Source organism: Equus przewalskii, chromosome 29 (assembly GCF_037783145.1).
Source record: "Equus przewalskii isolate Varuska chromosome 29, EquPr2, whole genome shotgun sequence".
NCBI classification, from domain to species: domain Eukaryota; kingdom Metazoa; phylum Chordata; class Mammalia; order Perissodactyla; family Equidae; genus Equus; species Equus przewalskii.
In genome coordinates this window covers 4,253,878-4,263,935 of record NC_091859.1, presented here as the reverse complement: position 1 = coordinate 4,263,935, position 10,058 = coordinate 4,253,878, and the positions used below count along the sequence as shown (strand labels likewise).

At 42.0% G+C, this 10,058-nt stretch overlaps 1 long non-coding RNA gene across 1 annotated transcript in view; it reads right to left on the bottom strand.

Annotated features, from left to right (window-relative positions):
* Positions 1-461: 461 nt before the first annotated feature.
* Positions 462-10,058, bottom strand: part of LOC103551985 (uncharacterized) — a 40,074-nt gene continuing 30,477 nt past the window's right edge. Inside the window, exons 3-5 of the long non-coding RNA XR_545131.2 lie at positions 4,958-5,034; positions 3,315-3,432; positions 462-597 (exon numbers count right to left, since the gene is read on the bottom strand). This is a non-coding gene — a long non-coding RNA (uncharacterized lncRNA). The remainder of the gene's footprint in view (positions 598-3,314; positions 3,433-4,957; positions 5,035-10,058) is intronic.

The following is a 10,058-nucleotide window of genomic DNA, read 5'->3' as shown; positions in this document are numbered from 1 at the left end:
TTAAAGGGATTTCACGTCCGTTTACAAGGATGTCTTCTTTCATTGGCTCCTTAGTGATTCTGAATGCTAAATTTACTGGCATTTCTCTTTTCTCGTGCTAAGCCAGTTAAGACAGTGTCATCATTGCTTTCTGCATCATGTTAGAGCAAACATATTTATTTCTCCTTTTTCCTCCAAAGAAATAAAATCTTTCTGTGCTCTGCACGTGGGTTAGGGAAGTCACAATGAGGGGATTGTTCCAGTCCTTGGTGCTGCCTAACCTCAGAGGTAAGGGCTGTTATTCTTTCAAGCACTGTCCTCTAGTGGGGAAAATAAATATCAGCGCTCTCAGAACAAGCATTGCTGTTTCAGTGCCAGCACTTGGAAAGTTCCTTCCGCCAGACCCCTAGTGCTCCGCCTGGGAGAAATTGACCCTTTGAACAACGTGAGTTAAAGTAACTCTTAACAAGAAAGTTCTGACAGCACCTGTGCCCTTAGGTAAATAGATGGGCGAAGAAGGCTTGTATTGCAGCACAGGTCCCGTGAGCATCTTGGTCCTGTGAGTATCTTGGTCCCGTGAGCATCTTGGTCCCGTGAGCATCTTGGTCCCGTGAGCATCTTGGTAAAATGCAAAACAATAAAAAGGGCACAGTGCCTGTATTTTAAAAATCAGTACATTAAAGGAAGGACTGGCATATTAACAAACTTGCTATTCTGAAATTAATTCCTATGTGGAGCAAACATGTAAATTGCTTTGAATCCATGTGCAACTCAAGTCTGGCTGGCTGTCTAATGGGATAGTTCAGGATTTGTCATTATAAACTTCACTTTGGGGTCCAATGACTATTCACATTTTCCAGATTACTATTTCTTCATTTTATTTAGTGAAACGCCTGACTTTGAAATTATGAGTGAATAGTCAACATGTTTACCAGTTAAGGTTTTGGAGCACTAGACACAGACAGACCTGGGTTAACCATTCATTGGTTAGTCAGCCTTTCTAAACCTCAGTTTCCTCAACTGTAAAAAGGTGATCATAATAATGCCTTCCTCAAAAACTTTAATCATGAACCCATGAGACAATGCTTGACAAGTACTTAACACAGTATCTGGCTCTTCACAAGCACTAAATAAATGCCAGGTAGTCTTTTAAATATCTTTTGTAGTTTTTTTGACATGGTCTCTAGAGAGCTCTTTATCCCCCAACCAATCTCCAAACCAACCTCCCCACAGAGCGTGTGGGAGACTATTTAAAAATCATCCCAGAGTTCACTTTTACCGGTTCCAGTGTTTGCTCAGCGCATGCGCAGCTGGACTCACACTTCTTCCTCTCTGTTGAATTTTTATGTTTGACACCTCCTTAGGGGACAGTTCCATATCAGGTGTCATTTCACATCAAGAAGCCAAATTTTGTGACTGCTTATATACACTGAAGAACAGGAACACAGTCAAGCTGACTGTTCGTTCCCACTGTTGGTTCCCAAAATAGTGATGCGAGCTCCATACCCAAAGGAGCACAACCACAGACTTATAAAAGGGGTCCTCCCAGGGAGCTAAGCTGGGAGATGATCTGTGAAATACTCACACTTTTCATTGCTTCGTAGATTATGTCTAACACCTGTCAAGGTTCTAAAATACTTTGCAGCACATCTCTACCATAAACAACTTCATCCTTCCATAAAGCAGGCCAGTTGCACAGCTAGGAATGTTTCTGCAAGACGACAATGGCCAGTGGAGGCTTCAGCACAGCCAAGACCTTATATTATCTCCACCTCTGCTTTTCTCTGAAAGGTGCCCTTGAGTCTTCATTCTTGCTCAGCGTCCTGTGAAAGATGCTGAAGCTGCCACCACCTGATCCCACTGTTTCATTACCGCCTGACCCTGACCTGTCAGTTGACTCTTCTCTACTCTTGCCATCATAAACAAAGCTCAGATCTCCCTTGGTCTGGAGAAAGGGTGACGGTTGAGGTTAGAACAGGGGTCAAAACTCAACGGAGAAATCCAATTACTTTTTTGCAGAAGCAAACCCAGTACAAATTCTCCGCAGACAGGTATACTGACTTGTGCACAAGGCAGGGAAGATCCCAAATGGAAAACAAAAGGAAGGCCACAAGGAGGCAAATGACTTCTGAATCTGTTCCTCATAACCAATGTCTTGGCACAATTTACAGAAATGTCAAAGCGTACTACTGTGCCTATTAGAGCTCATGAGCTCCAAAGAGAGTAGGAAAATGGAGACTCAAAAGGCCTTTCCAATATTTAGCTAATTCTTGTGAAAAAACTTTTCCGGCTGGGATGTGGCATGTTGATGGATGCTGAACTCATACTGCCGAGTGTGTTTCTATTTTTTTAAATAAAGTGAAAATAGTCTATTACTTCAGCGTTTCCTTAAGAAAATTGTTAGACTAGTTTATACCGTTCTCTGGAGAGTAATTTTTCTCCTTGGACATTACAGGCAGCACAATTATAGCACAAACAAATCCACTTTAAGGGAAGTATTTAGTATTGTTTTCTGTAGAGTAAAAGCAGGTATGAAGATTAACAAGGAACTAGTTTTAAACAATCAAAATGAATCCTTCACTAGAAATCTCTGAAAAGAAAGAATAATAATAGTAGGAATTCTGATAATAGTTCTCCAGAGGGTGACATGCTAATTGTTTATAAGATAGTGAACTTCATTCCTAGTTATTTTTACATCAATTTATCACATCGCCATTGTTTTCCTCACACCAACAGCTTGTAATTAACTGTACGTGCAACTCGTGTTTTCTCAGGTATATTGAGTGCTGAAAATAAAGCAAGATGTTTCTGTTGGAGTGGATCAATGGAAGGAAGAACTCTCCTTTAAAAGATCTCTTGAACATAGATGGAGGAATGATGAGTCGTGTTTAATTATTTAAGTATGGAATTCACCCAAAGGGCACTTGATGCTTCTGGTCTATTGGGAGATACTGGATGTGAAAGACAGCAAAATCCCGGTAAGCATGTGCAGGAAACCCAAAGCTCAGCAACTAACCCTTCTCTGCTTCACGAACCTCTGTCATCTCCCTGATGATAAAAATGCAGAGAGAGGCAAGAATCCAGAAATCTTATGGCCACGTTTTGTGCTTGGGGCCCTTCTTAGATCACATCCTTCCCAAGAGAGAGAGAGACAGAGAGACAGAGAGACAGAGAGACAGAGAGACAGAGGGACGCAGCACAGAGTCAGGAGGCAGGCGAGCCCGAGTGAGCTCTGCGACATGGCTCTTCATTTAGTGCTGAGTCCAGGTCGCTTCTCCAATGTCCTCTCACACTGGCCTTGGTGATGTTATAATAAAGAGAGCATAGGATTTTACCAAATGTAGAGGGCTCCTGCGATTCATCTCTTTGACTTCTTCTGAGGCTGCATGGACCTTTGCTTCCGGACACTTCTAGCAGCTGAGTGAGGTTTCAGAGAGCCATGAAGGTGTACAGCTGAAAAGGCATCTTGCAGAAGTGAGTCAAGGACACACAATTTAGGGGGCAGCTCCCAACACAGTAACATTATTCAGCCAGTGAATACTGATTGAATGCCTACTATGTGCCAGTCACTGTTCTAAGTTCTGGAGATACTGCAGTGAATAAAACAAAAACAAACCCATACCCCTGCCCTCTAGGCTGTGTGTTACAGTATTGTTGTTATTTTTGTTTAACTATAATAGGGACCCCTCCCCCTTTTAGGTCATTTGCACCCTGTAGTGTCAAACTGTATTTGCATCATATAGGAATGCATTTGGCTGCAGGGAGAGAAAAGTTGATCAATAGTGGTTTAAACAAACAGGGCTCTCTTTTGTCCTTGGGAGGAAGTCTGGACGTGGGCTGCCTGGGGGCTTCTGCAGCAGCTCCACCACATCCTAGGGGCTTAGGCTCTCTCTGTCCTAACACTCTGCCATGCTGAGCGCGTCGCTGGTTTCTCATAGTTTCAGGATGGTTGCTGTCGCTCCTGGCATTATGTCTGTGCTCACAGCAAGGAGAAAGGAAGGCAGGTGTGAGGCCAGCTATGTCTGTGCTTTATTGAAAGAGGAGAATGAAATTCTTACAAAACTGTGCTGGCATGCTTCAAATTATGTGTCATGGACCAACACTGTGTCATATGACTACCCATATCTGCAAGGAATGCTGAGAAATTGAGTGTATAGTGTTTATAGCCTTCATAGTGAAGGTAACCAAGAAAGAATGGGGCTGGGAATGGGTGTCAAGTTAGCTAACCTATAGCATCAATCACAATATTGATTACAAAAATAAAACAAAACAAAAAAACAGAGAATTCAGTGCTATTGAGCATAAAACTGGTTGATTTTTGTATCTGCTAATTTTCTTAATGAGTGACTAAATGCATGAGTGCCTCGTGGAAGTACACGATGTTCTGTACATAGAAGCCTGAATAGTGAATGAATGAGCGGCCTGAAACAACTGGCACATGCAGAAGATTTTCTGAAACTCTACATGGACAATTGTTTCGACCATTTGACTCTTTCAATTGCTTATTTCAGTGAAAATTATTAATATGCCTGAATATAATCTTACTTATAAAAGTTAGCATGCTTTTAAAAATTCCATTCAACAATTATTTATCAAGAAATGGCTATAAGCCAAGCACTGTTCTAGACCTGGAAGACGCAAACAAAAATAAGATAAGACTCCTATGCCGAAGGAGCAAATGGCCAAGAAGGAGCAAAAGATAAGCAAAAGGTTGCGTAGGAGACTACAGTGGGTGACCTAACTCTGCCTGGGGAAATCAGAAGTTTTCATATTGAGCTGTATATGTCCTTTCCCTGGTGTGTGGAAAGGAGGATGAAAAGAAAGAAGAAGAGAGAAGAGACAGATGGAGGCTTTTTCCGGCAAAGGGAACAGCACGTGAAAGCCACAAAGGTGTGTGAGTACGTGTTGAGTGAGGCAGATATTCTGGTGTGGCTGTGTGGCATAGTGAAAAGTTAATGGATGTTGGAATCAAGCATACCTGAGTTTGAATCTCAGTTCAGGTTCTTCCTTGTTGTGAGAACTCTTAAGCTCCTGAATGTCTCGGTTTCCTCATGTCTAAAATGGAAATAAAAACACTTTCATGATAGGGAATTTGGAAGATGAAGTGCAATAATATATGCACAACATCAGCTACAGTGTTCTAGACAAAGAAGGTATTCTGTGACTCTGTCTGTTGTTATCATTAGCGTCACATTATCGAGGCTAGAATATTGCCTTGTGAGAGAAATGGGAGACAGGGAAGGAGAGGTCGGCAAGTGTCGGTCAGGAAGGACACAGGGCAAGGTGTGGTAGATTGCGGAATACGGCCGCAGATTCCTTATGCCGCTCCAGTCGCACCTCTTTGCAATATAATGCTGCTGGTCTTCCATCAGGACGTGAGATCTATTTCCCCAACCTCTGAAATCTGGGCTGGGCTTGTGACTTATTTTGACCAACAGAATGTGGGAGAGGTGACATTGTGCATGAGCTGAGGCCTCAAGAAGCATGCCCAGCTTTCACTTTTACTCTCTTGGAATCTAGTTGCCCCATGAGAAGAACCCAGCCAGCCTGCTGGCGAGTCCTCATGGAGGAGAACTGAGGCACCCCAGCAGAGAGCCCCAGGCTACTGTCGTCTGGGGCCTGCCAGTCCCTGGCTGATCTGCCAGTGCACCACAAAACACATGAGTGAGCCCAGCGAACACCACAGGGAGCAGGGCCAAGTGATCAGACCCAGAACTGTGAGCAAATATGTGGTTGCTGTTTTAAGCCACTGAGTTCTGGGGTGGTTTATTATGCAGCAACAGACAATTGAAAGAGAAGCCTAAGAAATCTTAACTTTATCCCAGGAGATAATAAGGAATTATTGAAAGATTTTAAACAAGCTAATGACCTCAACAGATTTTATTTTAGAAATTTCACCCCAATGTCAGCATAGAGGATATGCTGAATGGGATGTTACTGAAAGCAGGTAGAGAAGAGAGGAGAAGCTAGGAGAGATCGTTATGTCAAACTTTGTGAGGATTTGGAAGATAACAGGAGAACAGCAAGGATAAAGTGACTTTCGTGAGTGTGCAACCTCAGAAGGGCTTAATGCTCTGCAGAATCCTTCTTGAAATTCTTAATAATTTTTGAAGAAGGAGACAACATTTTTACTTTGTGCTGGGCCCTGCAAATTATGTAGCTGGTCCTGAGGAAGAGATTAACAGTAATACCTCGGGCCCTCTTTGTGCGGGTGAAGCAAACCTGGCACAGTGTATTCTTGACGGTGGCAGCTTGAACTGTGGGTACCTGGGCTCAGCACCCAAGTGAAGGCTGAGTCTCTCAGTAGCAGTCAAGCTGTGATTACTGCTAAAGTTAGTGGCAATTCCACACAATAGAAACACCAAGAATAAAAGAAATGTTTCTAATCTTCTCCCTCCTAAAAGCTACCTGAATGGCCTTGAATGAGTCAAGCTCCTCCAGCTTCCTCATTCATGAAATAAGGTGATAATCCTGTCCCTACACAGCTCACAGCACTGTGATAATTAAGCAGACATGTGAATGAAGCACTTTAAATTCCCCGCAAAGGAATGCATGCAACTGAATAGAAGTACTAAAAATAATTCTAGGAACAACAATAATCCTCATGCAGTGTCCTCGACCCTGGTCCTTCTGTGGTGGCTATGACTGCATACCCTTCAGAATCCTCACAATTAAAATGCCGCATGCTTTTCCGAGAGATCAAGACGATAGTAAATAGATAAGCATTTGATCAGACTGGATGTGTGTTAACATGGTATAAACTTTTTTTTGTTTATTTACACTATCTTATAGTTTAGATTTTCTCCATCCATTAATCCCTCAAAAATTTAATGAACATACTTTATCATGTACCAGGCGGCAGCATGCTAGGTTCCTAGGAAAGAGGAGCCAGTAAGAGTCCTTGCCCTCAAGAAGTTCACAATGTGCAAAGTGGAGATTAGGCTGCTGTGCCAGTGTCAAAACAGTCATAAGCCACAAATGCTAGTGGAACACACAGAAAGAAGCCATTTATACCAGACGGAGGAGAAAATAAGGGCTTTGGGGAAGTTACATTGAGTTGGTAGGAATTATTTTTGGCATGTTAAGAGGAAATAGAATCAATGTAGAGTGAATTTTCAAGACTGAAAAAATAGTTCAAAATTTGAAAACAATCTCACACTGATAATGCCATATGCATATGGGCATCATTTTTTACCACCATGTTGTTTTCGTTTTCTAAAAAGCAATTCTGGGTTCATTGTGTTTCTTCATGATTTGATACTGAATTGTCATGTGACCTTGTCAATTCACTCAAGCGTCAGTGAATATTTTGAGTCCCTTGAACCTTCTGAGTCTCAGTTTCTTCTAAAAATGAAAGATTTAGAAATAGATAACGTATAAGGTGGCTTTGAGATAAAAAAATCCAACAGACTGATTTTGAAATGGATGTATCGGGACTGACACCTGTGAAAATGTTAGAAGTTTCAATGTGGCTATTCTGAGGGATGCTACTTATATTCCAATGGTGTTACCATTGTTCCCACTATTTTTGGCAACTCTACTTTGGAACTGACTTAATGATTTGAGGACTTCTGTGGGAACAGCCTGAGGAGTAGAGGGAATTTCTCCCTAGGACAAGAAATCCCTTTGGAAATAGGAAAGCAGAGTTTACATCAGAGCTTGATCTCTCTGGCCCTCACTTCTTTATAAACTAGATCCATGAGTATGGACCCCGCCTGGCCGAAAGAACCACCAGGAGGCTCAAATGCTAAGGTTCTGTGAAATTGTTACCATGAAGCATAATACTAATCTCTCTCTTTCGGGATCAACTTGACTTTATATCTGAGCCAAAAGTCATTCAGAGTGAGGTAAATAAAGTGGATACCATTATTGGGTCATAAATGAGCAGTGATTTTTGAGACTGACTTTTCTTCAGTTTGTACATAGGTTCTGAAGGTAACTCAATGAGACGACTTTTTAGAAAGCACAATGGGTTCCTTTGTTGTCTGAAGATCTAGTATCCCAAGATGACTTCTTTTGAAACATTACCAGTTTAAGAACAATTGTAGTACCTTTACTAGAGTCATGATTTATAAAGTGTGTTCTATATATGGTTTCTAAAAATGACCAATAACGAAGATGAGTGTTGTAACTCATTTTTACAAAGAGTGAGCTGCTCCCAAAAAGCCCAATGATACATTTATATGGACTCTACCATTTAAAAAGTTCTTTGTGTAAATCATCTCATTTGAGCCTAATAACAACACTGTGAGATATATTTTAATTTTATTCTCAGTTTACAGATGAGGAAATTGAGGATTATCTGTAAAATGACACTAGGCCAGTTGTTAACCCTCTTGAGCCTTAAATTAGCCACAGGGCAGAGTTTCAGTCCCACAAATCCCGAATGTGAAGTCCTCCCACGCTCACACACATATTTAGACCACCAGACATCTTCATTTCACTGATGAATCTGTTAAAGCTATGTCAAGCTTGTCTGGATGTCTGGAATTGTCTGAACAGCCGCATTTTCTCGCCCCCTCGAGATGCCTGTGATCTGGGTTCGTGACAAGTTTTAACTCATTGGGAAGGGGCTGTTTCCTATCCTAAGGTTTCACCTGGTGGCCATGTGGCATATTGACTAATGGACCTTGGGAGGTCTATGGCATGGCCAGAAACAGAGGTTTGACTTCCCATTCCTGACCTCTCCCTTCAGTTGCGCTAAGCTCTGGCCTTGAAATAAGATGTCTATCATTAGTGCCCACCCTGCACGCTAAAAAAGCCAGTGTGGCAGGGTTCCTAATGCACTCCTGGGCCCCACCTGCAATTTATCCTTCTCTGATTTACTGGCTTCCCCTATAAACTCTCTTGTCTTCCTTTACACTCTCATTCTCTTCCTCCTTTTGTCACACACTCTAAGTGTCCACAGATGTCAAGTGTAGAAAAAGGCGTGTGGTGTTAATGCTTTAGTGCTGGCACAAAGGTACTTCCTGAAGAAGATATGGCCCCTCGCAGAGGTTGTTATATGCTGCCCATCTATATTTATCCCTGCTCACTGCTGATTCTTGATTCAAATAGCCCGACAACTTTCAAGCTGGCATGATGCCACCCAGGATATCAGTCAGCGGGCCATCTAGCCATATCAAGTGCGGCTGTTAAAGGCAGGAATCCTGGCCAGGAATTTCTAAACTGCTGTCTGTGAAGAGGTTCTATGCATTTTGGCTGGGGAAAACTTCCAAAAATAAAAATGAGATACCGTGGCCATTTGTTTGGACTTTGTAGAAGAGTTATTAGTCATTGGGGGAAGGGACAGGATGGCAGGGAAGACAGCATGAAATTAAACTAATTAATCACTCTGACAGGCAGACAAGAACTGAGTCCACTCTTACCAGAACAAGCGCTGGAAATCTAGGAAATGGGAAAAAAGCATTTAGTCTTACCAAATTGTGTTTATTTCTTCAGGAACTGGAAAGGCCAGATGAAGAAAAGTGTGTGGAAAGTAAACAATGCAGTGATCGGAGGCGTGTGTGCACTTTCCTTGGACTTTAGATGGAAGAGGGTCAACATGCCCTTTGTTTCCGTCTGTGTGATTGACTCGCTCTGCGCCATGCTTGCTAACTGAGACCTTCCTTCAGCTCTTCAGCTGAGCTGTGAGTGGCTTTGAGGGTTGGGAGGTCTCCCACTGAGGGGTCAGGGGTCGGGTCCTGTATACTTTTTGAAGAGCAGGGGCATTTGAGCAAAACAAAACTGGAGTTAATCCCTGCTTTCCTATTAGAAAAGTTGTGTTCTTTCTCTATGCCTGTTTCCCCATTTGTTAAAAAGTGATAATGGTAATACAACTTAGTGAGGCTGTTGTGAAGAATAAATAAGAAATTTGACATAAAGAGCAAGCTGACATTTACTAAGTTCTCAATAAATGTTGATAAATATCTAATTGATCCACTACAACTCACATAGGCTAGGAGTTTTTGTCTTTGCCTAAACATTCTCGTGGCTTTTATGCAAGCTTTTCTTTGTCCTGGTCTCCAAGTGGCATGCTAACGGCAACTTTTACTGGCTCGCAAGAGCCGATTATTAAATTTTTAGGAATTTTGAGCTCT